At 48.9% G+C, this 27,729-nt stretch overlaps 1 protein-coding gene and 1 pseudogene across 1 annotated transcript in view; both read left to right on the top strand.

Annotated features, from left to right (window-relative positions):
* LOC137846905 (uncharacterized) overlaps positions 1 to 27,729 on the top strand; it is a 426,139-nt gene that overhangs the window by 340,520 nt on the left and 57,890 nt on the right. The gene's annotated exons all lie outside the window — the stretch shown is intronic.
* Positions 16,476 to 17,468, top strand: LOC137847403 (olfactory receptor 14C36-like; annotated as a pseudogene).

Genomic DNA, 27,729 nt, shown 5'->3' with positions numbered 1-27,729 from the left:
TGGGCTTGGGAAATCCCATACATGAGGATAGGCTGGGAGAAGAACTCATTGAGAGGAGCCTTGCAGGGAGGTACTTGGGGGTTCTGCTGGACAAAAAGCTTGACATGAGCCAGCAGTGTGTGCTTGTAGCCCAGGAGGCCAACTGCATCCTGGGCTGCATCAGCAGAGGAGTGGCCAGCAGGTGGAGGCAGGTGATTCACCCCTTCTACTCTACCCTTTTGAGGCTCATCTTGGAGTCCTGCATCCAGGACTGGGGCCGCCAGCACAAGAAGGGTGTGGGTCTGTTAGAATGGTTCTAGAGGAGGTCCACAAAGATGATCAAGGGGCTGGAACACCTCTCCTATGAAGAAAGGCTGAGAGAGGTGGGGCTCTTCACCCTGAAGAAGAATAGGTTCCAGGGTGACCTCATTGCAGCCTTTCAGTACTTAAAGGGGGCTTATAAAAAAGATGGAGAGTGACTCCTTGCTCAAGGACATCACAGTCCCTGCCCTGCCCCAAGGGGACAAACAGCTGAAGTTAGGGATAGGAGTGGGTTTGAAGATGAGATGTGTTGTGTGTGTGGTGGAGGGTTAGGCGGTCAATTTAACATTTAGGGATTAGAGGTCAACTTCTAGGGCTAATGCAATGGAAGGGCTCTGAGGGAGGGATTGGTGTTCTGCTCAAGATGCCTGCTCAAGGAGTAGGATAAGGGCAAGCTTTGTGGGTCAGAGTTTTGTTTAGTTCTTGGGTGAGGGCTAGGGCTAACACTGGCTTTCTAATTCATGATTAGGCTTAATTGTCATTCTGCTTGACCTTCAAGTACAAGATGTGTTTGACATCTGCCTTTTCCAAGTCCCGAGGAACCTCTTTGGTCAACCTGTCCTTTCCAAGGCCTCTCAGATAGATCTTATGACAACGTCTGCAGCAGTTCCACCAGCATGTCTCTCACCCTTCCCACTCAACTGCTAAGCAACCTGAGGATTGAGCAGGGGGATGATGAAGGTTTGGGAAAGGGCTTGGTTAAAACCTCTGAGCACAGCCTTTATGGGCTTCACACAGACAGTGAAGGTGGTGTCACAGAAAACAGTGACACTCATGAGGACTGAAGAACAAGTGGATAAGACTTTGGGCCTGCCAACACAGGACACACACACACGTTAAAACTGTATGGGAGGGAAGAGGAAGATTGGATCCAAAATGTAGATTATGAAAGGAAAGACCATGAGTATCACCGTGACACTGCAGGAGAGCTCCAGAAATGGAACAAAACCACAGAAGGTGTCTATGACACTGGGGCCACAGAACTGTAGCTGGGAGGAGGAGAAAGAATTAGTGTGCATGAGAGAAATTCACCCGGTTCAGGTACAGCTGCCTTCTGGAGTCAGGCCTTCCAATTCTCGAGCCTTGCAGAGAACAGGGATGGCATACAGCCCAGGGCTGACCGTAGGACATGACGCGAGCAGGAAGCACTGCAGTCATGCAGAAGGTGCAGCTGAGAGTGCTGCCACCTCTGTGAGCAAAGGGGGTGCTGTCCCCAGCCAGGAAGCTGGCCAGCATCTGGCACAGGGTGCTGGAGCTGTACAAGGTGTGCAGGGAAGTTGAAGAAGACCATGAGAATCTGCAGGTGTTTGGAGGCAGGCACCAGCACAGTGATGAGGGTGTTCCACATCCCAGACGTGGTGCTGGTCAAGCAAGAGGAAGAAGAGATTTGTGTATGAGTAGAGGATCTCCCAGATAGAAAGTTGATGAGCTGGTTCATCAGCTGGAGAACCAAGGTGTAGATGTAGAGCTTGGGAGCGTGGTTTAGTGATGGACTTGTCAGTACTAAGGTAAAGTTGCCTGACTTGAAGATATATTTTCTTTAGTTTTCATCCTGAGTTTTCCACAGAAGACCAAAGAGATACCATGGATACCTAGGTGTCTACTAAGATTCAAGCTGAATTTCTCAGATTCCAAAAGTCATTTTAATTTAATTTAATTTAATTTAATTTAATTTAATTTTATTTTATTTTATTTTATTTTATTTTGTTTTAGGTTTCATTTTATTTTATTTTACTTTTGGTTTTATTTTATTTTATTTTATTTTATTTTATTTGTTCTCAAGGAACCCGAGTTGTCTTAGAAAGGGTTTCATGTGTGGGCTGAGCTGCAGTTATTGGGACAAAGACCACTGCTGGCAGAGTGGGTGTCTGACCTCCAGACTCTGCTTTTCTTCCTCTCGATGAAGGTCTCCAAAGAAGTTACCCTGGATGAACAGCAATAGGAGAATGATGCTCAAAACTGAAATGCAGCAAAATTCAGCCTTTTAAACAAGAAAATATTTTTTATGAGCTGCTTTTTGAAATTTTCTTCCTTAAGTACGCCATGCAAGCTCTGCAATTAGCTGCACAAGGCATGAAGGCTTGAAGAAACTATAGAAGAGATGTTAGGAGTTTCTGCATTTTAATGAGTTCCATGGTGGATTTTGGTGCTCAGTCTATGAAGCTCAGGTACTGAGAGGAGAGTGATGTAACCGCTTGAGCAAGTAAAGTCAGGAGGAAAAGCTGAAGTGACTTGGAGCATTAATGGGCCCCACTGAGGGCTGTTAGTAACAAAGCCTCCCCAGGGACTGCTTAGGGCAGCTAATTGGAGGCCATGATTACAGACAGGCAAAGCACTGTGCTGAGAAAAGTCTTGGTTGGTTTTGGTGAAGTAAAAGGTCCAAGGCCTGACCCCAGCCACTGGAAGGAGAGACCCTGGAGCCCCACGTCTGCCTCAAGGCTCTTGCTTGGGTCTTTGGGATGTGGTGGGCAGTGTGATGCCATGAGAAGAACACTGGTATGACACCTCTGAGGTGCTGCATAGGGTTGCAAGGAATCAATGAGGCCTCATTGCAATGAGTATAACACATCTCCTCCTAAGCTACTGCCAAGGGGAAAAACCTTCACAGCTGTTAGGGCCTTGTCTTTTTACCAGCACCCTCTGCCTTCTCCTCTGTAGCTTTTCCTATGCTGTCCCACACATTGCCCTATTTTCTTGAAGTCTGGAGACATCCATCTCTGTTCACCATCACTGATCAGACGGTGACCTCTGGTACCACAGCATGACACTTTGAGGGACATTTCTCCCTCCTTCTGACAAGTGCCAGCCTTCCTGGAACACTTTTTGGCAGTTTTTTCTCTCCTGCTCTTTCCTGCTACCGCAGAAAGCTCCTTCAGGGTGGAAACCACTCCTGAAGTAGGCATCCCAACCCAGCAGGCTCCTTGCGGCCTCTCAGCCAACCAGACACAAGTCACCTCAGCAGCAGCTTCCAAGCCAGGGGCCAGCTGCTGGCCTTGCAGCTTCTTGGCTACACACAGCCAAGCCTTGTGCCTGCTGCTGCCCACTCATGGACTCAAGCAGAAGGGACAGGACAACCCATCTGGGGGCCTTCTTTCTGTCTGGGTCCTCCTGGGTGTGTAGGCAGAGGGGATCCCCCAGTCAGCATGCCAAGCAGGTGCCTTCTGCTGGCCTAGCAGGGCCACTGCCAGATGTCAGCCCAGAAGTCCAGCTCCCAGGGAGAAGTCAAGGCTTACCTGCCACCTCCAGACACAAGTGACCTCACAGTCCCTTTGCGTGACATGTTCCTGCTGCTGCCCTATCAAGTGCAGAGACAGAAGTGATTTCACTGTCACATTCCTGCTGCTGGAGCAGGAGATCCTGAGGCAGAGCTGAGCTCCTCAGAGCATCCCCACCCATCTCCTCCTCCTGGCCCACAAGCTGATCAGATCAGGGTGAGCAAGAGACTGAAGATAAAGGGAAGGGGCTATAGGCTGTGTTTTGGCTTGGAGGGATACTTTGAGGTCAGGCATAAGAATAGTGGATTCTTGTCAGGGTGTGGAGTAGCATTTATTTTTGGGGATTAATGTCATTCGTTAAAATAGGGGAAGGGCTTTACATGACTGTTTTAAGCCAGCGTTACAGCAGAATCAACATTGCCTGAATGTTCTAACATCACAGAAATCATTAATTTCTGCTGGCCAAACTCTTTTTCCCTCCCTCAAATCTGACATCTCTCCTGGCCAGGCTTCTCCTGACTTTCCCATATCAGTCAGTTTCCTAGGGGCAGCTTTCTTATGGCTTTCATGATCTCAGAGTACCTGTCTCATATCCGTTGGGTACTCCTTTTTTGAGACTGACATTGCACCTAAGTCAGGATGGTGAAGAACACAAAGGCTGTAGGTGAACCCTGCACAATGTGCCCAGCAGCTCTTGTACCACCCCAAAATTTTGTTTCCTGCCTCCAACGTTTGGATATAGAATAACTTCTGTGCACCCATGGTATCTTCCTCCAAACCCTCATGCATGGTTCAGTTTGCCCCAAGCGTCTTGGAGGCAGTGGCCCCTTCTGTGTCGAAAACTCAAAGCAGTCCTAAAGGATGAGTTCAGGCAAAAGCTGACACCTCTGACATGACAACCCCTATCCAATACCTCTTCCTCTATGCGGCCTACCAGGTACCTAGAAAGAGCCGATCTCAGAAACTACATGCACAGCAAGTGCCTTCTGCTGCCCTACCATGGACACTGGCAGATGTGAGCCTAAAGGCACAGATCCCATCCGGGAGTCAAAGGTGACCTGTCAGCTACTTCAGAAAGCAGTCACCTCACAGTCCATTTAACAGCCATTCGCTTCCTGCTGGACTTAGTGTTTCTGAGGCACCACTGAGCTTATAATAGCACACCTACAAAACACCCCCTTTTGGGCCAGGACCTGCCCAGGTAAAAGTGATCTGCTTGTGATCCTCCAAGATCATGGCACACCTGCTGGGCTCCCAGCCTCTCTGACACACAGGAGCCAGTTCCGTGCCAGTCCTTTGAGGTGTTTGGGCAGGAGGGACCTTGCAGGTAATGTTCCAGCCCCATGCCTGTTGCCAGTATCTCAGCTCCTAGTGCAAAGTAAAGAACATATTTGTATCCAGAAGCCATGAGCCTGAAGTTGGCTTAGAAGACACTCAGGGGAAGCACACTCCAAGCCCCAGCCCCAGCCCCAGCCACAGCTGGTGGTGCTGCTCTGCAGAGCGAGGGGGCTGTGGTGCCTGGGGCACGGGGGCACTCTGCAGGGCCGTGCTGGGCAGGCTGGGAGGCAGACCCATCTCATGGGGTCACTGCCATTGCCCCAGGGCTGCAAGGAATCACTCCCAGGCTCCTTTGCTGGGGCTGCTGTGTGCCCTGGGGCTGCTGAGCTCTCCTCTGCCTGCTCACACCAGACTGAGCACTTCAGCTCTGGTCAGTCCACCTTGGAGGAGACCCCCCTTAGGAGGAAAGTGCTGCAGTGGAGGCCAGCTGTGCCACTGCCGTGCCCACTGCCTGTCCCTGCCTGCAGTCCCAGCACAGCCCCACAGCAGCACTAGCACCAAGCTCCAGGAGCAGCCGGGCCTGACCCCACCAGCAGGGCTCAGCAGGAGAGAGTGGGATGGCCAAAAGAGTAGCTCTGCATGCCCCAAGCGCTGGTGCTCCCTGGCCGTGCTGCTGGGATGGGACTCTTTTCCTCTGTACCCCTGCACACAGGCACTGCCCCTGCAGAGCCAGAACAGGTCTCAGAGGAAGGATGTCAGACAAAAAAGGCAGTTAAATCTTAACTTCCTTAAGGTTAAATTCACTGAGAGCATGGCTTCACATGTAGAGTCTATGAGCTATATTCAACAGGTACATCCATATCATTTTTATGGGTGTTCATTAGCTGAATTAATGTAATAAGAATATGCACAAACACAACCACACCAAAAACAAACAAACAAACAAACAAACAAACAAAAGAAACACAAACAGGTATACTGGCTCTTCCTCCAATTATTGACATTGCAAGTCACGTGCAGAAGCAGATGAGAGATTTATTGCATCCAAGACACGTCTAGTCATTAATTTCCACAAGGAATCCTTGAGCTCCTGGCTCCTCATGCTACAGATGAGGACATGCTCTGCTGGAGGCACCACTGAGTACAGAACTGCCACCACCAGGTCCAGGGATGGGGAGGAGATGGAGGGGGCTTCAGGTAGGCAACCATGACAGGCCTGAGGGAGACGGACACCATGGCCAGGTGAGAGAGGCACATGGAAAACACTTTGTGCTGGCCCTGCTATAGAGACGACAGGACTGTCACCTAGATCCACAAGGTCGAATCCAAATACACTGCTCCTACTCGTGGCAGCTGGGCTCTTGGCCCTGAGCCCCTCCTGGATGCTGGGGCTCTTTCCCCAGCTCCAGATGAGATGGGAAGAGAAGGATACTGAGACCAATGAAATTCCACTGACATCTTTATTGTCTTTCTCTACCAAGGAAGCATTGTTCTTTATGTACTTTAGATGATGTGGTCAAACCATACACAAGAAGTAACATTCAGAATGCTAAGAATGAGATTATTAAAAACAAAATGAAATATTGTTCAAATACTAACAGAGAAAAATAATTTAAAAAATGTTGTGTCATTTTCCCAAATACCCTTTGATTTCTCTTGGGATTCTTATTAATGACAATGTTATGATAACACTAGTAACGATAAAAATTATATGATATAATGTGAATCAAAATATATGCATATTATTAAGAATATATCTTCTGAAAGCATCATGGATGCTTAAGAAGCATGTATGGAAACAGTTTTCTCACTGGATCCTTGAGCTCCTGGTTCCTCATGCTGTAGATGAGGAGGTTCACTGCTGGAGGTACCACCGAGTACAAAAATGACACCACCACATCCAGGGATGGAGAGGAAATGGAGGGGGGCTACAGGTAGGAAAATATGCCAGTGCTAAGTGGCATATTTTAATCACAGCCAAGTGAGGGAGGCACGTGGAAAAGGCTTTGTGTCGTCTCTGCTCAGAGGGCATCCTCAGCACTGCCCTGAAGATCTGCACATAGGACAGCACAATGAAAACAAAACAACCACAGCCTAAAGAAACAGTAAACACAAGTGGCCCAACTTCCCTGAGGTAGGCATCTGAGCAGGAGAGCTTGAGGATGTGGGGGATTTCACAGAAGAACTGGTCCACAACATTGCCATGGAGGAGGGGCAGGGAAAATGTATTGGCCGTGTTGACAAATGTTGTGTCGATTTTCAAGAAGGGTCAGAAAGAAGACCCTAGCAATTACAGGCCTGTCAGTCTCACGTCAGTGCCTGGTAAAATCATGGAGAAGATGGTTCTCGAACTTATTGAGGTGCACCTGGGGGACAAAGCAGTTATTGGTCCCAGCCAGCATGGGTTTGTGAAGGGTAGATCCTGCCTAACTAACCTGATTTCCTTTTATGATAAGATCACCCGTATGGTGGACCAAGGGAAACCAGCTGATGTGATTTTTTTGGACTTCTGCAAGGCTTTTGACACGGTTTCCCATAGGATCCTACTGGACAAAATGTCCACCATACAGCTAAATAAAAACATCATACGATGGGTGAGAAATTGGCTAACGGGTAGGGCCCAAAGGCTTATGGTGAATGGGGCTGCGTCAGGCTGGCGGGCAGTCACCAGTGGGGTCCCTCAAGGCTCCATTTTAGGGCCGGTAATTTTCAATATTTTTATAAACGATCTGGATGTAGGAATAGAAGGTATTTTGAGCAAGTTTGCTGATGACACCAAACTTGGAGGAGTTGTGGACTCCAATGAGGGTGGAAAGGCCTTGCAGAGGGATCTGGATAGGTTGGAGAGCTGGGCGATCACCAACCGCATGAAGTTCAAGAAGAGCAAGTGCCGGGTCCTGCACCTGGGACGGGGAAACCCCGGCTGCACGTACAGACTGGGCGATGAGACGCTGGAGAGCAGCCTAGAAGAGAGGGATCTGGGGGTGGTGGTAGACAGCAAGTTGAATATGAGCCAGCAGTGTGCCCTGGCAGCCAGGAGGGCCAACCGTGTCCTGGGGTGCATCAAGCACGGCATCGCTATTAGGTCAAGGGAAGTGATTGTCCCGCTCTACTCTGCGCTAGTGAGGCCTCACCTCGAGTACTGTGTGCAGTTCTGGGCACCACAGTATAAAAAGGACATGAAACTGTTGGAGAGTGTCCAGAGGAGGGCTACGAAGATGGTGAAAGGCCTGGAGGGGAAGACGTACGAGGAACGGCTGAGGGCACTGGGCCTGTTCAGCCTGGAGAAGAGGAGGCTGAGGGGAGACCTCATCGCAGTCTACAACTTCCTCGTAAGGGGGTGTCGAGAGGCAGGAGACCTTTTCTCCATTAACACCAGCGACAGGACCCGCGGGAACGGGGTTAAGCTGAGGCAGGGGAAATTTAGGCTTGACATCAGGAGGGGGTTCTTCACAGAGAGGGTGGTTGCACACTGCAACAGGCTCCCCAGGGAAGTGGTCACTGCACCAAGCCTGTCTGAATTTAAGAAGAGATTGGACTGTGCACTTAGTCACATGGTCTGAACTTTTGGGTAGACCTGTGCGGTGTCAAGAGTTGGACTTGATGTTCCATAAGGGTCCCTTCCAACTCAGGATATTCTATGATTCTATGATTCTAACTTCCCTGAGGCAGGCATCTGAGCAGGAGAGCTTGAGGATCTGGGGGATCTCACAGAAGAACTGGTCCACAGAATTTCCTCGGCAGAGGGTCAGGGAAAATGTATTGGCTGTGTGCAGGACAGCATTGAGAAAGCCACTGCCCCAGGCAGCTGCTGCCATCTGGGCACAAGCTCTGCTGCCCAGGAGGCTCCCGTAGTGCAGGGGCTTGCAGATGGCAACGTAGCGGTCGTAGGCCATGATAGTAAGGTTATAATACTCTGCTGATATGAAGAAGAGAAAGAAAAACCCTGTGCAGCACAGCCTTGATAGGAGATGGCCCTGTTGTCCCAGAGGGCATTGGCCATGGTTTTGGGCAGAGTGGTGGAGATGGATCCCACATCGAGGAGAGCGAGGTTGAGGAGGAAGAAGTACATGGGGGTGTGGAGGCGGTGGTGGCAGGCTACGGCACTGAGGATGAGGCCGTTGCCCAGGAGGGCAGCCAGGTAGATGCCCAGGAAGAGCGCGAAGTGCAGGAGCTGCAGCTTGCGCGTGTCTGTAAATGCCAGCAGGAGGAACTCACTCACAGAGCTCTTGTTGGGCATTTCCTGCTTCTGGGCATGGGGTCCTGCCCAAGGAAAAGAAAAACACTGAGTGTTTATCAAAGTTATCTTAACAGAGTTATCTTACAAAATAATAATAAAAAAAATAAATCTATTTTTCTTTTATGCCTTCATTTCTCATTTCAGAGGAAAAATCATTCAATTTTTCATTTAATCCCTCCCAAATGATTCTTCACTTCCATTCAGATTTTGGCAGGTCCCTTTCATGAGTTCTGGCTACTGCTGCTAGAGGGTGTCACTGAGAGCACCGGACTTGCTGTGGGCAATGTGGGAGTCAGTCCTGCCCAAAGTAAGTGGTAAAGATCATGTAGTGATTTTTCTTTTGTCTCTTTTGTGCTAGCAGCTGCACTGTACTCAAAGTAAATCCTTGTGTGTCATCAAAGTGCTGATATCTTCAGTGCAGTGTCCTTGAGAGAGCACATCAAGTCTGTGTGTTAGTCCTAGTGTCAACTGCCCTGTGCTGGTGTCTCTTTGACCTACGGGACAATTGCACTCCTATGTTTGCCTGAAACAAACCAGGACACTGCTGAGAGCAGAGACATCCAGGGTCAAAGTGCCCATCTCCACACCCCTAAACCAGTCCCCGTACTCCCCTTCCTCCAAGCACACCGAGGGCTCACTCCATGGGCATCTAAACCCCCCATCCCCAGCCAGCCTGGGAACAAAACCAGCAGCAGCACAGCAAGCTGGAGAAGCCAGGAGGAATGCCAGCGTGCTGCTGCCAGGGGAGGCAAGGCCAGGGAGGGACAGACGGACACTCAGCAGACCCCCCTGTGCTGCAGCTCTGCCTGAAGATGAGGCAGCTCCTGCTCATTGCAGGTGATCTGTGCTCATCTCAGGCAAGGAGGGAGTTCTCAAAGACAGGGCACTGGGCATCATAGGGTTTTCAGCTCCTTAATATCAGCTAGAATAAAACCTGAGAGGACCACAATGATGATGTTGGTGCAGTCTGTGGGCTGAGGTGTGGGAAGGGACTTTATGAAGTTCATTGATGAAATATTGATCTCTCACTGCAATGCTCTAGCAGTCTCAACCTGCAGTACAAACCTGACCACCTATTACCATGAAACTGGCATCCACTCTAACACAAGCACAGGCTACAGAAAATGTCTTGCCTTTTGGATAGCCCCTGCCTTAGTCTTACTGTTGAAAAACCCAATCATAAATGCCATTCTCTAAAGCGTTTTCTACTCCTTTCTGGAGAAACAAAGAGACCCACTGTCCTGGTTTCAGTTAGAACAGAATTAAGTTTCTTCCTAGTAGCTGGTGGAATGCTGTGTTTTGGCTTAGGATGAGAAGAGTGCTGATAACACCCCGATGTTTTCATTGTTGCAGAGCAGTGCTTATACTAAGCCAAGGACATCTCAGCCTTTTGCTCTGTCCTGCCAACGGGCAGGCTGGGGGTGCAGTAAGAGCTGGGAGGGGACAGACCCAGGACAGGTGACCCAAACTAGCCAAAGGGGTATTCCATACCATCTGACGTCATGCTAAACAATATATAGGGGTGGCTAGCCGGGGGGAGGGGGCCGGACTGCTCGGGGTTAGGCTGGGCATCGGTCAGCGGGTGGTGAGCAATTGCATTGTGCATCACTTGTTTGTACATATTGTTATTACTTTCCTATTATCACCATTGTATTATTATTATTATTATTGTTATTATTATTTTTATTATTTTCCTGTCTTATTAAACTGTCTTTATCTCAACTCACGGGCTTCACTTTCCATTTCTCTCCCCCGTCCCAGAGAGGGAGGGGGGAGGGTGAGCGAACGGCTGCGTGGTGTTTAGCTGCCGGCCGGGTTAAACCACGACAGTGCTGATGACACCAAGCTGGGTGGTGCAGTCGACACACTGGAGGGAAGGGATGATTTGCAGATGGACCCAGACAGGCTTAAGAGATTGTCCTGTGAGAACCTCATGAGGTTCACAAAGGCCAAATGCAAGGTTCTGCAGCTGGACTGCGGCATTCCCAAGCACAAATACTGTGGAGAATGGATAGAGAGCAGCTCTAAGGAGAAGGACCTGGGGTGCTGGTGGATGAGAAGCTCAATCTGTGCCAGCAATGTCAGTTCACAGCCCAGAATGCCAACTGTATTCTGGGCTGCATCAAAGAAGTTTGGCCCAAAGCTTGAGAGAGATGATTCTCTTCCTCAGTTCTGCTCTTGGGAGACCACTCCTGGAGTACTGCATTCAGCTCTGGGGCCCCAAACTCAAGAAGGACATGGAACTATTAGAAGGAGTCTAGAAGAGGCCAGAAACATGATAGAGAGGCTGTGGCACCATTTCCGTGAAGACTGGCTGAGAAAGCTGGTTCTCTTCAGCCTGGAAAGACCCTATAGCAGCCTTCCAGTACCTAAAGGGGGCTTTTAGGTAATGTTTTAAAATCAAGAGAGGGTACTTTAAAATTAATTATAAGGAAGACACTCTTTCCTTTGGGGGTAGTGGTCAATGGAACAGGTTGCCCAGAGAAGTTGTGTCAACCCATCCCTAGCCCCTTCGTGGCCAGAAGCCTCCCATGCCAAACCACGATGGACACCCCCCCTGCAAAGTTGCTGTTTAACCTCACCTTTCCTGCATGGGGCCTCCTCTGAACCACCCAATCTCAGCTCCCACTTTGCCACAATTGTTCTGCATGGATGCTACACAGCCCAACTGTACCGAGTCCTGCCCTGGCTCTGCGATCTCGCTGGGCAGGGGAGAGGGTGGCTCTCTGGATACCCAGTACCCTGAGCTGGTGGAAGGGGATGGGGAGCAGGATGTGGCCCTCACCATCCACGAAGAACTGGTTGGTGACCTGCTACGGCACTTGGATGTGCACAAGTCGATGGGGCCGGATGGGATCCACCCAAGGGTACTGAGAGAACTGGCAGAGGAGCTGGCCAAGCCCCTATCCATCATTTATCAGAAGTCCTGGCTATCGGGGGAGGTCCCAACTGACTGGCGGCTAGCGAATGTGATGCCCATCTACAAGAAGGGCCGGAGGGCTGACCCAGGGAACTACAGGCCGGTCAGTTTGACCTCAGTACCAGGGAAGCTCATGGAGCAGATCCTCTTGCGGCACTTGAAGGGCAAGCAGGCGATCAGGCCCAGTCAGCATGGGTTTATGGAAGGCAGGTCCTGCTTGATGAACCTGATCTCCTTCTATGACAAAGTGATGTGCTGGGTGGATGAGGGAAAGGCTGTGGATGTGGTCTACCTTGACTTCAGCAAGGCTTTTGACACCGTCTCCCACAGCATTCTCCTCAAGAAACTGGCTGCTCTTGACTTGGACTGGCGCACGCTTCGTTGGGTTAGAAACTGGCTGGATAGCCGGGCCCAAAGAGTCGTGGTAAATGAAGTCAAGTCCAGTTGGAGGCCAGTCACTAGTGGCGTCCCCCAGGGCTCGGTGCTGGGGCCGGTCCTCTTTAACATCTTCATCAATGATCTGGACGAGGGCATTGAGTGCACCCTCAGTAAGTTGGCAGATGACACCAAGTTAGGTGTGTGTGTCGATCTGCTCGAGGGTAGGAAAGCTCTGCAGGAGGATCTGGATAGGCTGCACCGATGGGCTGAGGTCAACTGCATGAATTTCAACAAGGCCATGTGCCGGGTCCTGCACCTGGGGCGCAATAACCCCAAGCAGAGCTACAGGCTGGGAGATGAGTGGTTGGAGAGCTGCCTGGCAGAGAAGGACCTGGGAGTGATGGTGGATAGTCGGCTGAATATGAGCCAGCAGTGTGCTCAGGTGGCCAAGAAGGCCAACGGCATCCTGGCTTGTATCAGAAACAGTGTGACCAGCAGGGCTAGGGAGGTGATCGTCCCCCTGTACTTGGCTCTGGTGAGGCCGCACCTCGAGTACTGTGTTCAGTTTTGGGCCCCTCGCTACAAGAAGGACATGGAGGTGCTTGAGTGGGTCCAAAGAAGGGCGACGAAGCTGGTGAGGGGCCTGGAGAACAAGTCCTATGAGGAGCGGCTGAAGGAGCTGGGGTTGTTCAGCCTGGAGAAGAGGAGGCTCAGGGGCGACCTTATCGCTCTCTACAGGTACCTTAAAGGAGGCTGTAGTGAGGTGGGGGTTGGCCTGTTCTCCCACGTGCCTGGTGACAGGACGAGGGGGAATGGGCTAAAGTTGCGCCAGGGGAGCTTTAGGTTGGATGTTAGGAAGACCTTCTTTACTGAAAGGGTTGTTAGACACTGGAACAGGCTGCCCAGGGAGGTGGTGGAGTCACCATCCCTGGAAGTCTTCAAAAGACATTTAGATGTAGAGCTTAGGGATATGGTTTAGTGGGGACTGTTAGCGTTAGGTCAGAGGTTGGACTCGATGATCTTGAGGTCTCTTCCAACCTAGAACTTCTGTGATTCTGTGATTCTGTGATTCTGTGAAATAATATAAACATCGGAAACCAAGTAGTCTCTATCCCATGGTAAGCTACGAGGTATTGGAAATGATTTCAGCCATCATCTCAGTGAGCACATTGTCATCTGGCTGCTCCAGTGGTGGGAGAACAGGGCCAATAGCCTGGAATTAGAACGCAGGGAAGCCAAGCAGCTGGGACCCTCCTGTAGGTGAGGGGTGATTGACAAAGCCATTGCAAATGGGCAGAAGGAAACTTAATCCTGTCAGGCATCAAGGAAAGGTCTCCCTTGAAGGAAGATCTTGTATGTCAACCAGGAAAGTGGACCACCATGCAGAGGGGTATCGGGTACCTGAGGGAATTAGACATGCTGAAGGCGATTTGTAGAAACCTAGATAACAAACAGCTATCCAAAGATCCAGATGAAGTCAAGTGCACATGACCCATGGGGCAGGAGTTTCTACAGAGCACACCATCATCGTATGCCAACCCATGGGCAGTAATGACCTGGAAAGACCAAGAGGAACCCATGGTGGATGAATTGGCTAGCCAACTATGGCATTACAAAGAAAGTCTCTCTTCTTCCCTATGGGCCTGTGTCTCATCCAGAAAGAAACTTTCCCAAGAGGTCCAACAACTCCAAGAGAATACGGCTTCCTCCCCACCTGCACGAACCAATAGCTCAGCTATCAGATGTAAGCATCCCTCTGCTCAAGAAAGGTGACATAGTGGGTACATACCAGGTTCCATCCTGTGCTTTTGACTGTGTGACCATGGAGATGCCATGAGAAAATGGGATGCAAAAATCGACCTCCACCTTAGAGGCACGGATACATGAAGTGCAAGGAAAAAAAGATTGTCAAAACGGGGTTCTTCTGAGACACTTGCTACTCCAATTTCTAGTGGGCAATCCTCCAAACAGAGTAAAGAATACTATGAGCAGGACTAGAGGGGCCCAGCCTCCACCCTGGGGGAGGGAGAGGACAATCAGGTATATTGGACTTTGAGGATTATTGGCCTGGCACATCAAACCCAAAACTTAACTATACAGGAGGCTGAAGTGAGTCTAACAGGGAAGGAGTGGCAAATGCAATGCACTGGGACTGGCCTGGAGGCTCTGTGTAACCTTGGCATAGACTACTTCAGGAGCGGGTACTTCAAAGGTCCACAAGGGTATTGGTGGGCTTATGGCATAGCTGTCTTGGAGACGGAGGACAGGAAACAATTGTCTACCTTGCCCACTCTTTCACAGGACCCTTCTGCTGTGGAGGTGCTTATGGCTAATGAGCAGCTGGTGCCAATCGCTACCACAACAGTGCGCCCGAGGAAATATTTCACTAACAGAGACTCCCTGATTCCCATCCATGAGCTGGTTCATCGACTGGAGAGCCACGGAGTGATCAGCAATACTTGCTCACCCTTTAGTAGTCCCATATGGACAGTGCAAACTTTTAATGGTGAGTGGAAGATAACGGTGCACTTCTGTGGCTTGAATGAAGTCCCACTACCACTGAGTGCTGCTGTGCCAGGCATGCTAGAACTTCATTCAGTACGAACTGGAGTCAAAGGCAGCCAAGTGCTATGCCACAATTAATATTGTTATATATTGCTAATGCATTTTTCTCCATTCTTTTTACAGCAATACGAAGGCCACACTTTGCTTTCACATGGAGGGTCGTCCTGTCCACCTGGAATTGACTGCCCCAGGGCTGGAAGCACAGCCCTACCATTTGTCATGGGCTGATCCAGACTGCTCTAGAGTAGGGGGAAGCTCCTGAAAACCTTCAATACCTTGATAACATCACTACATGGGGTAGCACAGCGGAAGTATTTGAGAAGGGAAACCAATGTTGCAAATCCTTCTGAAAACTTGTATTGCCCTAAAACAAAGTAAGGTCAAGGTAAGGTAAAGAGCCGAATGCAGGCTGTCCAGGTTCTGTGGGACCCCTGCTTCGGGAAAGATTGGGCATTGGTCAGTGCGTGATGAGCAATTGCACTGTGCATCACTTGCTTTATACATATAACAATAATAAAAATAAGGTTTATAATTATTTATTATTAGTATTGTTACTGTTATTACTGTCTCTTCATTTTCTGTCCTTTTAACTACCTTTGTTTCAACCAATTATATTTTGCGTGTTGGGTGTGAGCTAACATCTGTGTGGTGCTGAGGTTCCTGACAAGTTAAAGCACAACATGTTTAAGAACCACAGTCCAACAGCACAAATCACACTTTAAACAATCAGTCTCTGGCATCTACAGAGAGAAGAAGTCGGTGATGACTTCAGGCTGCTTCAAACACCACACCCCAGGAGAGACCCTGCTGCTCTCAGGAGCTGTCAGCCCTGAGGCCTTGGGGACACCTCGAGGGAGCCCAAGGGCACAGAGCAAGCGATGCCATGGTCGGGTGCTGTGCTGCTGAGCTGGGCCGGGCTCCTGGGTCCAAGGGGAGCTCCTGGTAAGCGCTGCAGAGAGACAGCTGTGCCCAGGAGCAGCTCCTCTGCACAGCGCAGCAGGGCTGGGGGCTCTGACCGCAGCTGGCACGGGGACAAGAGAGAAGGAGAGAGGGCTTGGAGGCACTGAGGAGCGCAACAACAGAGGGCAGCGTGTGGCAGGACACATCTGCAGGCTCTTGACACCGTGAGGCTCTGGCAGCAGGGCCATGCAGGTGGGGTTGCCAGAGGGGTCTTCTACAGCTGGCCCTTCCAATGGCTGATAGCATCAGTCAGGATGGGTCTTATTCTACCTGTAATGTGGCATAGAAGATGTTTTAGAGAATGGTATTTTTGAGGGGGCATTTTAACAGGAAGACCGAGGCTTGGTTTATCTGAAACAGAAGACTTTTTTGGATTCTGTGCTTTTAGATTCTTGGTGTGGAGCAGAGGCAGGGTTCATGTCAATGAATTGTCTGGATTGTACTGGAGAGAACAACTGAAACCAATGAAGGAAAGGGATCTGCCAACTGTCTAAGTGCAGTTCAGCAAAGGCTTTGAGAGGTTTAATTGAAAAATGGAAATGTTTTTTCTCAGATAATCCTGATATATTATCACTCTATTTCTTTTCCTTTAGTAGGACAACATACACAAAACAAGCAAATGCCCAACAGCAGCTCTGTGAGAGAGTTCCTGCTGCTGGCATTCGCAGACACGCGCAAGCTGCAGCTCCTGCACTTCGCGCTCTTCCTGGGCATCTACCTGGCTGCCCTCCTGGGCAACGGCCTCATCCTCAGCGCCGTAGCCTGCCACCACCACCTCCACACCCCCATGTACTTCTTCCTCCTCAACCTCGCCCTCCTCGACCTGGGCTGCATCTCCACCATTCTGCCCAAAGCCATGGCCAATGCCCTCTGGGACGACAGGGCCATCTCCTATCAAGGATGTGCTGCACAGGTCTTCTTTTTCTTCTTCTTTGTTACAGCAGAGTATTCCCTTCTGACCATCATGGCCTATGACCGCTACGTTGCCATCTGCAAGCCCCTGCACTACGGGAGCCTCCTGGGCAGCAGAGCTTGTGCCCAGATGGCAGCAGCTACCTGGGGCAGTGGCTTTCTCACTGCTGTCCTGCACACGGCCAACACATTTTCTCTGTCCTTCTGTTGAGGCAATGCTGTGGACCAGTTCTTCTGTGAAATCCCCCACATCCTCAAGCTCTCCTGCTCAGATGCCTACCTGAGGGAAGTTGGGGCACTTGTGATTAGTATTTCTTTAGTCTTTGGTTGTTTTGTTTTTATTGTGTTGTCCTATTTGCAGATCTTCAGGGCAGTACTGAGGATGCCCTCTGAGCAGGGCCGGCACAAAGCCTTTTCCACGTGCCTCCCTCACCTGGCTGTGGTCTCCCTCTTTGTCAGCACTGGCATATTTGCTTACCTGAAGCCCCCCTCCATCTCTTCCCCATCCCTGGACCTGATGGTGGCTGTTCTATACTCAGTGTTGCCTCCAGCAGTGAATCCCCTCATTTACAGCATGAGGAATCAGGAGCTCAAACATGCAGTGTGGAAACTATTTTATAACTCTTTCTTCAGCATTAATAATGTGCATAAAATACTAATAGGATTTCTGCAAACAAACACTCTTAGCTCAATTTCTTGAAAGTAATTTTCTTTAATATTATTTCCTATAACTTCTGGCTTTGATATAATGTTATTCTAAGCCTCCTAATTATTTTTATTTTATTATTATTATTATTAAGTCGATAATTTCAAATACATTTACAATCAATATTCTTGTTTAAATAAAGACAATAAAGAAACCGGGACAACTTCATTAGTCTCTACTGCAATCTCTTCCCATCTCCAGTGCCTACAACAGTGAACCCACTCATCTAAAACATGAGGAACCTGGAACTAATGGATGCAGTGAGGACACTGCTTGAATACATGTTCTTCAGCTTCTTTGTCTATAACAATAAGCTTATAATCAGAAACACCTATTTTTCAAAAAACTTTAAGATGCTTTTTTTCTCTTTATATTTGTCTGTGTTATTATTTTCATTAGCTATTGTGTCAGATATAAATAATATTAATCTTAGCCTCCTACTTGTGAAAGATTTACCTAGAGAACCAGGTTTCCTCTGTAAATAAACACAATAAAGAATCCAGAAGAAATTCATTGGTCTGAGCTGCCGTCTCTTCCTATCCCCTCTGGAGCTGGGGGAGCAGCCCCAGCACGCAGGAGGGACTCAGGACCAAGAGCCCAGCTGCCACATGCAGGAGCAACCCTGGTGGCCCTCAGGGCTGCCCCTCCCTGCCCGCTGGGCTCTGCCTCTCTGCTGCCTTCGGGTCAGGGCTGCTGCTTCCCTGGAGCCATGGCTAGCATCAGGACGTGGCCTTTTCACTGCTGTTCTCTTTCGGCTTCCACATTGTGCTTCTTTTTTTTCTGGCTAAGCCCTGATATCTCATGTACCTTGGTTACAGTCCTGTTGTCTCTGCAGTGGCATCCCTGTGGCTGCAGGCAGCAGCAGACACTGTGCAGGCCTGGGTCACAGCTGCCTCCCTGCTAGCACCACAGTAACAGGAGGGTCTTGCTCAGGGCTAACCCAGAAGCCTTGACACCTCTTCCAAATATGCTATCAGGAATGGAGCCAAGGGGTTTCTCCCTGCTCTTCTGTTTCCTGGGGTTCTTCATGGAGTGAAGGACACAGGATGAAAGTCCCAGGGTGGTTTGTGCAAAAACAAGGGCAGGACTAAGTACTCATGTGCATGGGCTGCTCAGACTGCTAAGGCTGGGTCAGCTATCACTGCAGGTTCCCCTCCCAGCCTCTTGCCCACCTGCAGCCAACTGACTCCTGGGGCAGAGTGAGAAGCAGAGAAGGCCTTGATGCTGTGAAAGCACTGCTCAGAAACAGCGATCAGAACCACGGGTGACCAACACTGTTCCGGTCACATATCAAAAACAGCACCACACGGCCTGATCTGCAGAGAGAAACACTGTCCCAGCCAGTCTTTGTCCCCACAATGGATGAGACGCTCTGGAAGGAGCCATGAAGGTGCTAATAAGCACCAGGACAATTGAGGAAGAACAAAGGCCCTTCTGAAGGGTCACTGAGTGCAACCTGAGAGGCAGTGCTGGGCAGTGGGGAGGGCCAGGAGAAAGACTTGTTAGAAGGCTGTGAGAAACAAGGAAATCCGGGGCTTTTGCAGATCCCTGAAGTCCTGCCTGAGTCCCCAAATGGAAAGCAATCTATGTCTGTGGGTTGACGAGAAGGAAGTCGTGAGTCCCAGGTGGGGGACAGGGCTGAAGGGCCCTGCATGAAGCTGGGCTGATGGAGAAGTGTCCACCTTGAATGTGTGCCTCAGCCTGGGAGCAGGGGCCTGTCCACAGTGTGGGATGGCTGGGCTGTGCTCAGCCATGCCCCAGGAGATGACCTTGCTCTCTTCCTCCCCACACAGGGCAGGCCCTCAGGAAACACCCCTGAGCCTGGACATGCACCAACCTGCTGCGCTGAGGTGCCAGTAGTGCAGGGGAAGAGGGGAGGCTTGGAGAGACACACGGGGGCTGTGGACAAGAGTGGTGTGGCCTGGGGAAGTGAGTGCCTGGGAAAAGTTACCCTGGAGCCATAGGAGCCATTCTGGAGAGAAAACTTGTAGGCAGGAATCGCACTTTTGTGGCACTGCAGAGCTGCTGGGAACATTGTGCAGGGTGCTCTGATGGATTTTGTGGCCTTTTCCATCGTGTATTAAGTACCAATATTCTCAGGAATAGAGTAGCCAACAGAGCACTGACAGATAGTCTAAGATAATGAAAGGCATCATAAACATGCCCCTAAAAAGATAACTGATATGGGGAAATCAGGAGAAGCCTGGCCAGGAGAAATGTGAGACTGAGAGGAGGGAATAGGGGTTTGGCCAGCAGAAATTAAGGATTTTGTAGAGGTAAGAGGGTTCAGGTTATGCTGATGCTGCTGTAACTGTGACTTGAAATAGTCATACAAGGCTATTCCCTGGCTTCAAACTGTAAACGTATTTTCTAAACATAAATGCTACTAAAAGCACCCTGACAGGAATCCACTACTCTAATGACTGACCTCAACGTATCCCTAGAAGACACAACTCAGCCCATAGCCGGTTCCCCTAGCTCTTACTCTCATAATCACTCTGATCTTTGCCCTTAATACTAGCATTAAAATGGTCTATTTAATACTAGAAAACTGCTTAAGAGACCTAAACAAAACCCTAACTCCAAATAAATGTGAGGGGCCATGGATCTGGTCAGCTAGTGGGCCACAAGGAGGAGATGGGTGGGAATGCTCTGAGGAGCTCAGCTCTGCCTCAGCATCTCCTGTTCCAGCATGAGGAATATGACTGTGGCATGGACTGTGAGGTCACTTCTGTCTCTGCACTTGATAGGGCAGCAGCAGGAACGTGTCACGGAAAGGGACTGTGAGGTCACTTGTGTCTGGAGGTGGCAGGTCAGCCTTGACTTCTCCCTGGGAGCTGCACTTTTGGGCTGACATGTGGCAGTGGCCCTGCTAGGCCAGCAGAAGGCACCTGCTTGGTATGCTGACTGGGGGATCCCCTCTGCCTCCAGAGCCAGGAGGACCCAGGCAGAAAGAAGGCCCCCAGATGGGTTGTCCTGTCCCTTCTGCTTGAGTCCATGAGTGGGCAGCAGCAGGCACAAGGCTTGGCTGTGTCTAGCCAAGAAGCTGCAAGGCCAGCAGCAGGCCCCTGGCTTGGAAGCTGCTGCTGAGGTGACTTGTGTCTGGTTGGCTGAGAGGCCGCAAGGAGCCTGCTGGGTTGGGATGCCTACTTCAGGAGTGGTTTCCACCCTGATGCAGCTTCCTTTAGTAGTAGGAAAGAGAAGGAGAGAAAAACTTGCCTCAAAGCGTGCCCTGGAAGGTTGGAACTGGCCATGACGAGGAGGAAATGTCCCTCAAAGGGTCGTGCTGTAGTGCCACAGGTCACCCTTTGATTAGACCCTGGCTTTGTCTTTCAGCTGGTAACGGTTGACGAGACATGGGAGAAAGCAAGGGATGAGAGCAAAGTGGTGAGCAGAGATGTTTGTCTGAAGACTTCAAGGAAATAGGACAAATTGTGGGACAGCATAGGAAAAGCTACAGAGGAGAAGGCAGAGGGTGCTGGCAAGAATGGAAGGTCCCAACAGCCCTGAAGGTTTCGTCGCCTTGGCTAGAGCTTATAAGGAGAGATGTTATACTCGTTGCAATGGGGCCTCACTGATTCCTTTCAACCCTGTGCAGCACCTCAGAGGTGTCATACCAGTGTTCTTCTCATGGCATCACACTGCCCACCACAGCCCACAGACCCCAGCAAGAGCCTTGAGCCAGACATGAGGATGCGGGATGTCCCCTTCCAGTGGCTGGGGCCAACCCTTGGCCCTTCTGCATCACCAAAACCAACCAAGACTTTTCTCAGCACAGTGCTTTGCCTGCCTGTAACCATGGCCTCCAATTATCTGCCCTAACAAGTCCGTGGGGAGGCTTTGTTAGTAACAGCCCTCAGTGGGGCCCATTAATACTTCAAGTCACTTCAGTTTTCCTTCTGACTTTAGTTTCTCTAGCAGTTGCATCATTCACCTCTCAGTACCTGAGCTTCACAGACTCAGCACAGAAATCCACCATGGAACTCATTAAAATGCAGAAACTCCTAACATCTCTTTGATAGTTTTCTTCAAGCCTTTATGCCTTGTGCAGCTAATTGCAGAGCTTGCAAGATGTAATTAAGGAAGAAGATTTCAAAGAGCAACCACTAAAAATATTTTCTTGTTTCAAAGGCTGAATTTTGCTGCATTTCAGTTTTGAACCTCATTCTCCTATTGCTATTCATCCAGGGTGACTTCTTTGGAGACCTTCATTGGGAAGAAGAGCAGAGTGTGCTGGTCTGCAACCTCCACTGTCAGCAGTGGTCTTTGTCCCTGTAACTGCAGCCCAGCCGAGCACATGAAACCCTTTCTAGGAGAAGTCAGGGGCGCCTTACGAAAATAAAATAAAATAAAATAAAATAAAATAAAATAAAATAAAATAAAATAAAATAAAATAAAATAAAATAAAATAAAATAAAATAAAATTTGAAATGACCATTGGGATCTGAGAAATTCTAAATGAATCTTAGTAGACAACTGGACATCCATAGTCTCTCTTGGGTCTTCCATGGAAAACTCAGGAAGAAAATTAAAGGAAATATATGTTCATTGGTGGTAGCTGTACCCATGAGCTTGGCCGCTTTTGGGAAATTGTCCCCTTCCAGACACAGAAACCGAAACTGAGTAATGTGAAAAGAGCTGCCCAGTCAATAGAGCAGGGCAAAATCCTACTTCCTGTGCTATAGATGCAGAAGGTAAAAAAAATTGCATTGTGCCTGACACTACTCTGGGACGTGTAACCCAGGTCAGGCAACTTTACCTTAGTGCTGACAAGTCCATCACTAAACCACGCTCCCAAGCTCTACATCTACCCCTTGGCTCTCCAGTCGATGACCCAGCTCATGGATGGCAATCAGGGAGTCTCGGATAGAGCGATGCTGCCTCAGGTTCTCCACCATGGTAGCCATTGGCACCTGCTGTTCTTCAACCCTCAGCAAAACCACAACAGAAGGAGTCTGTGGAAGGCCAAGCAAGGTAGACAACAGTTTCATGTCCTTTGTCCCCAAGGCTGCTATGCAAATGCCCCGCCAGTGGTGCCCTCTTGGAACTTTGAAGTACCCTCTCCTGAAGCAGTCTACACAGAGGATGCACATAGGCTCTGGGATAGTCCCAGTTGGGTGTGTGATATATGGAGTAATAATTCGTGTCAAGAAGATGGTTGATATAAAGAAGGGGTAGATATGAGAGTGTGGCCATGGGAGTCGGCAAGCCCCATGGTTGATGATACCATCAGACTCTTAAGGATGAGGCCATCAGGAATGTAAAAGAGTTCAGTGGGAACAAAGAAGTGTGAAATGTGTTCATCTGATTCGTGTCAAATGGAACAATGTTTGGGCCGCATGGTATGAGGAATGTGACCTTCTGTTTTGCATACCCTTGTAAAACCACAAGTCAAAGAAAAACGGAGTGGTTAATGTATATAGTTGTTGTATCTTGCAAAGGAATGTTTTAGCAATTCATGTCAAAAGAGATCTTGAAGGTGTTACATATGGAGTGGTAATTCTTGTTGAGAAAATGGTTGATATTAATAAAGAGGGGGGAGATTTGGGAATGTGGCCTTGGGGGTTGGAAAGCCCCATGGTTGAGATAACATTAGACTCTTAACGACAAGGCCATCAGGAATATAAAAGAGTTTAGAGGGAACAAAGAAGGGTGATTCAGGAGACTCCATGCAGTCCCTGGTTTCTTGTTCTCCAGATGGTTCTCTTGTTCTCCAGCCATAAAGGCATGGATGTTTCTGGGTGTTTGCTCTTGTTGTTACATTCAAAGTTGTTTGACCAATGAAAAGTTGTTTTGAAAAGAACTGCTGTGGGGTGAAGGCTATAAGAGGGGAGCCTGCCCTCAAGAAAGAGGAAGAAAAAGAAAAAAAGAAAAAAAGGCAACACAATGAAGTTACATCAATAAAGAAGCAGGAAAAAGAAGTGAAGAGGAACAGGCTGGCAGAATGGAGACCAGGACGGGAACAGGCACAGTGATTGCCTAATGAAGATAGGTTTGGCCAAAGTCAGCAAACCGCTCAGAGAAGCTAGTACAGAAAGTCACTGGAAATGGGTGCACCAGAGCTGGAGAGAAGCTCAAGCTGAGAGAAGCGGAGCCATGCACACAACTGCCTCCCGCTGGTAAGCAGTTGCGCATTATGGGGAATCATACATCCTTAGGAACAAAGACTGTCCTGGTAACCTTACAGCTTATTCTCCTTATTAACAATTGGACAGTTTATGAGCCTGAAATATGGGACCAAGCTGAGGTCAAGGTGTGGGACTCTGCAACTAAAAAATGCAAGGTTGCAGTGGGATTGCTCGGCACCTGGCGAGCAATCTCTGAGGCCTTAAAGAGCCCTGTGGGACCACAGTCAGAAACATGTGGTACAGCCATCGAAGGCTTTTGCTGTTCCACCCCCTGTTGACCTGAATGTGCCTTTTGACCCACGCATATTGGCCATGAAAAGGAGATGGATATGCTTTTCTTTGATCTGGGAAGAACGGGATACATAAGGCCCAAAGACCAAGTTGCTTGACAACTTAAATTGAGACATATTGTTCAAAAGGAGTGGAAAATGGAAACTGTAAAGTCATGGAACTTAAAGGATTACTTGTTACCTTTTCTGAATGTGCATATGTATAGGCGTACTCGATTTTTTATAAGTTATAGAACTTAAAGGATTGTTTGTTACCTTTTCTGATTGTACGTATGTATAGGCAAACTTGGGTTTAGTATGTAAAAGCCATGTTCTATATGTTTAGAATGTTTGATGTTCATGTGTGCGTGTTGCTGTAACGTAGACTCCCCTCACACCCAGCGCTGTTTACTTGCCTTTTATACCTTTTAGAAATATTAGTTTTATAAATATTACAAAATTCAGATTGATTTGAGACTTCATTTATAACACTCATGAGCCCACGAAACTCAGGCACTCAGAGACAACTGAAGACATCTCTCCAGAAGTGCAAGTCAGAGGCAAGATTCCTGCAGTGTCCCCCTGAGGGCCAGCACTGACACAGCCTCCCTTGGAGCTCGTTAGAGCAGAACCCTGGAGGACACGGAGACAAAGGCAATGTGAAGGTGACACTGATGTGTGGACAAACTGGATGTGTGTCACCAAGCACAAGGGTCAGGCCTTGACTCCATACTCAAGGAAGGGAGATCCTTTCCCTTCACACCTTGCTTAGGGCTCTTCCTGGGACACTGGAAGATGGGGATGTGCATTGCAAAGTGCAGGACAATGGTATGACCCCTGCCTGCTTCATGGGTGGGCGAGGAGTTAATTAGGCTCTGTTCCTTTAGTGATTAGCTTTCTCCTCAAAGGCTTTAGTGGCAAAGACAATAGCCATAGCCATGGACACAAATATCTCATAAGACAGCTTTGTAGGAAGCTGGCCTGGTTCCTGGTGAGCAGGCACCACTGCTCGTATGACATCCCTCGTGGTTCCCAGGCCCTCCTCCTCCTGGGCACTGCTCACTCAGCAGTGTCCCAGGCTGCCCTGATGTGTGGGGTTTCTCTTCCTCTGGTGCAGAACTGGGCTCTTCAGTTTGAATAATACAGGAGGAACTAGTTGAATGGAGATACAGCACAGAATCACTGAAGGGTAGGGGATTGGAGGCTGCCAGATTCCACTTTTTCTGTTCTTCCTTCTCATGGATGCTGTTATTTTGTCCGGAACTGAATCCTATATACAAAACACTGCATCGTACCAGCTAAAAGGAAGAAAACTAAGGCTGTCCCAGCCAAAACGAGGACAATATCCAGCCCATATTCCATACCATCTGCATCATGCTCAGCTCCAGTACTTTCCAATTAATCAAAACCACCTTTGCTCTTTTGATATACACAGAGGGATATCATGCCCTTAGACTATGGGTGCCCTGGAGTTGGCTAGGATCGAGGTAATTTTCCTCCTAGGGAAAATTTCCTCCTAGGGCTTTTATGATGCTGGTTTTTGGGTTCAGCATGAGAAGAATGCTGATTACACACTGATGGCTTAGTTGTTGCCCAGCAGTGGAGGGCTGGGGGTGCCTGAGAAGCTGGTGGGGACAGAAGCAGGACAGCTGACCCCAAGAAGCCAAAGGGATATTCCAGACCACATGACGTCGTGCTGAACAATCAATATGGGGTGGCTGGCCAGGGTAGGGGGTACCACTACTGTGGGACAGGCAATCACCATCATGATCGTCATCATTTTTTTTATTATTTCTCTTCCCTTTCTGTCCTATTAAACTATCTTTATCTCAATCCAAGATTTATTTATTTATTTATTTATCTTATCTTTTTTTTTCCCCTCCTCATTCTCTCCTGCATCTGCTCAGGGTGTAGCAGGGTGTGTGTGTGAGGGAATGGCTGTGTGGTGCTGAGCTGCCTGCCGGGTCAAACCACACGCTTTTGGTGCCCAACATGGAGCACAAATTTTGAGCAAATGACAGGTCTGACCACAGCATATTAAAAGAAAGCTATTATAAGCATTAGTTAATTTTAATAGTTGCTGATCATAATGCTGATCTTTCTTTCTTTTTCTTTCTTTTTCTTTCTTTTTCTTTCTTTCTTTCCTTCCTTCCTTCCTTCCTTCCTTCCTTCCTTCCTTCCTTCCTTCCTTCCTTCTTTCTTTCTCTCTCTCTCTCTCTCTTTCTCTCTTTCTCTCTTTCTCTCTTTCTTTCTCTCCTTCCTTCCTTCCTTCCTTCCTTCCTTCCTTCCTTCCTTCCTTCCTTCCTTCCTTCCTTCCTTCCTTCCTTCCTTCCTTCCTTCCTTCCTTCCTTCCTTTCTAAGCTCAGATCTGTTGTGCTCGATTTCAGAATCGTGTTGCATAGCACATTACTTACTGTATGTCTCCCCTGTCATGCTGTTTATCTTTTCTGATGGCTGCGTCAAGTTTATTCTTTTGATGTGTTGTGTAACACTGGCTTATGATATGATAAAAATCCTGGTCATGAGACTAATCTGGTACTTGTACTCAGTTTTGCCATTGCCAACATACCTTGGGAGCCATCTCTCAGAAACTATTAAGAACTACACTCTGGACCTTTTCTCCTCAGGAAACCAAGCCATGGGGAGACAAGGGGAGGACACTTTTCCCCACTTGTTCGCTCTCCCTTTCTCTTTGACCTCACCCTTCTCCTCCAGGCTATTTACACTGGCTCTTCAAAGTTTTGAATATCCTTGGAATGGTCAAACCAGCATGCTCCTATTGTTATGTCTCCTGAATGTGTTTCAGGACTACTTAAGAATACCATTCAGATATCTGTCTGGTGGAAGGAGAGTTTGGAGTGGCAGGGAGTGTGGGAGGATCTGGGCAGGCACCTGCAGCAGTCGGCACCTCCAGTGCTTTGGAACTTCACCCCCAGCAAATGCAGAATCCTAAAAAAAAAATGGTTAAATGCTTGAAAAGGAGGTGTTATCACCCTGGCATTTCCAAAGAGACACATACCACTGCAGTGTGCTGGGTCTTGGCCTGTGCTTACAGAGCCACAATCAATGCCACTCCAACCTTTGTGAAAAGCTCTGCAGTCACTCCAACCCCTCTGACAGACCCTGCAGCCACTACAGCATCTGCAAAATTCCCTGCAGCAACTCAAGCTCTTGTTCTGGGCCCTGTGTCTGAGCCAGAAAACCAAGCTCTGTCTGTATCAGTTGCTCCTATATGCAAGAAAAAACAGTGGATGTGAAAGTCAGTTAGTCAGAAAATGAGGCAGGCTTCAGAAAAGCTGGGCCATCATGTGAGTAGGAGGACGAAGAGAAAGAAGTCATAAGAGCATCAGTAATCATGCAATCCCTATCCCTATGCTGCTCTGGTGCTGGGAGAAACGGGGCCCTCCCTGGAATTAGAGGGCAGGAAAGGAGATATGGTGGGCACACACTGTGTGCCACCCTGTTGTTTTACCTGTGTGACCATGGAGAGGACATGAGAAAGTGGGATGGAAAACCTACCTCCAGCCTAGAGGCACGGGTGTGTGAGTGGCAAGGAAAAACAATCACTAAAAAGGGTTCTTAGAGAACTGCTGCTCCAATTTCCAGCGGGCTGTCCTGCAGACACAGTACTGAATACTATGAGCAGGACTAGAGGGGCTGTGCCTCCAGCCAGGGGGAGGAAGGGGACAGTCGGGTTTATTGGACTGTGTGGATTTGATTACCTTGCACATCAGACCCACAGAAGTATCAGGAGCTAGTGGGCACCACTGCACAGCATACCCTAATGCCATCAAGCTACAGAGGGTCGAACCCATTTGTATGTCGGCAGTGACAAGGGGATCCCAACACTGAACTGTA

The sequence above is a fragment of the Anas acuta genome, chromosome W (assembly GCF_963932015.1).
Source record: "Anas acuta chromosome W, bAnaAcu1.1, whole genome shotgun sequence".
NCBI lineage: Eukaryota > Metazoa > Chordata > Aves > Anseriformes > Anatidae > Anas > Anas acuta.
The sequence above is the reverse complement of the archived record's forward strand: the minus strand, read 5'-3'. Positions and strand labels throughout refer to the sequence as shown.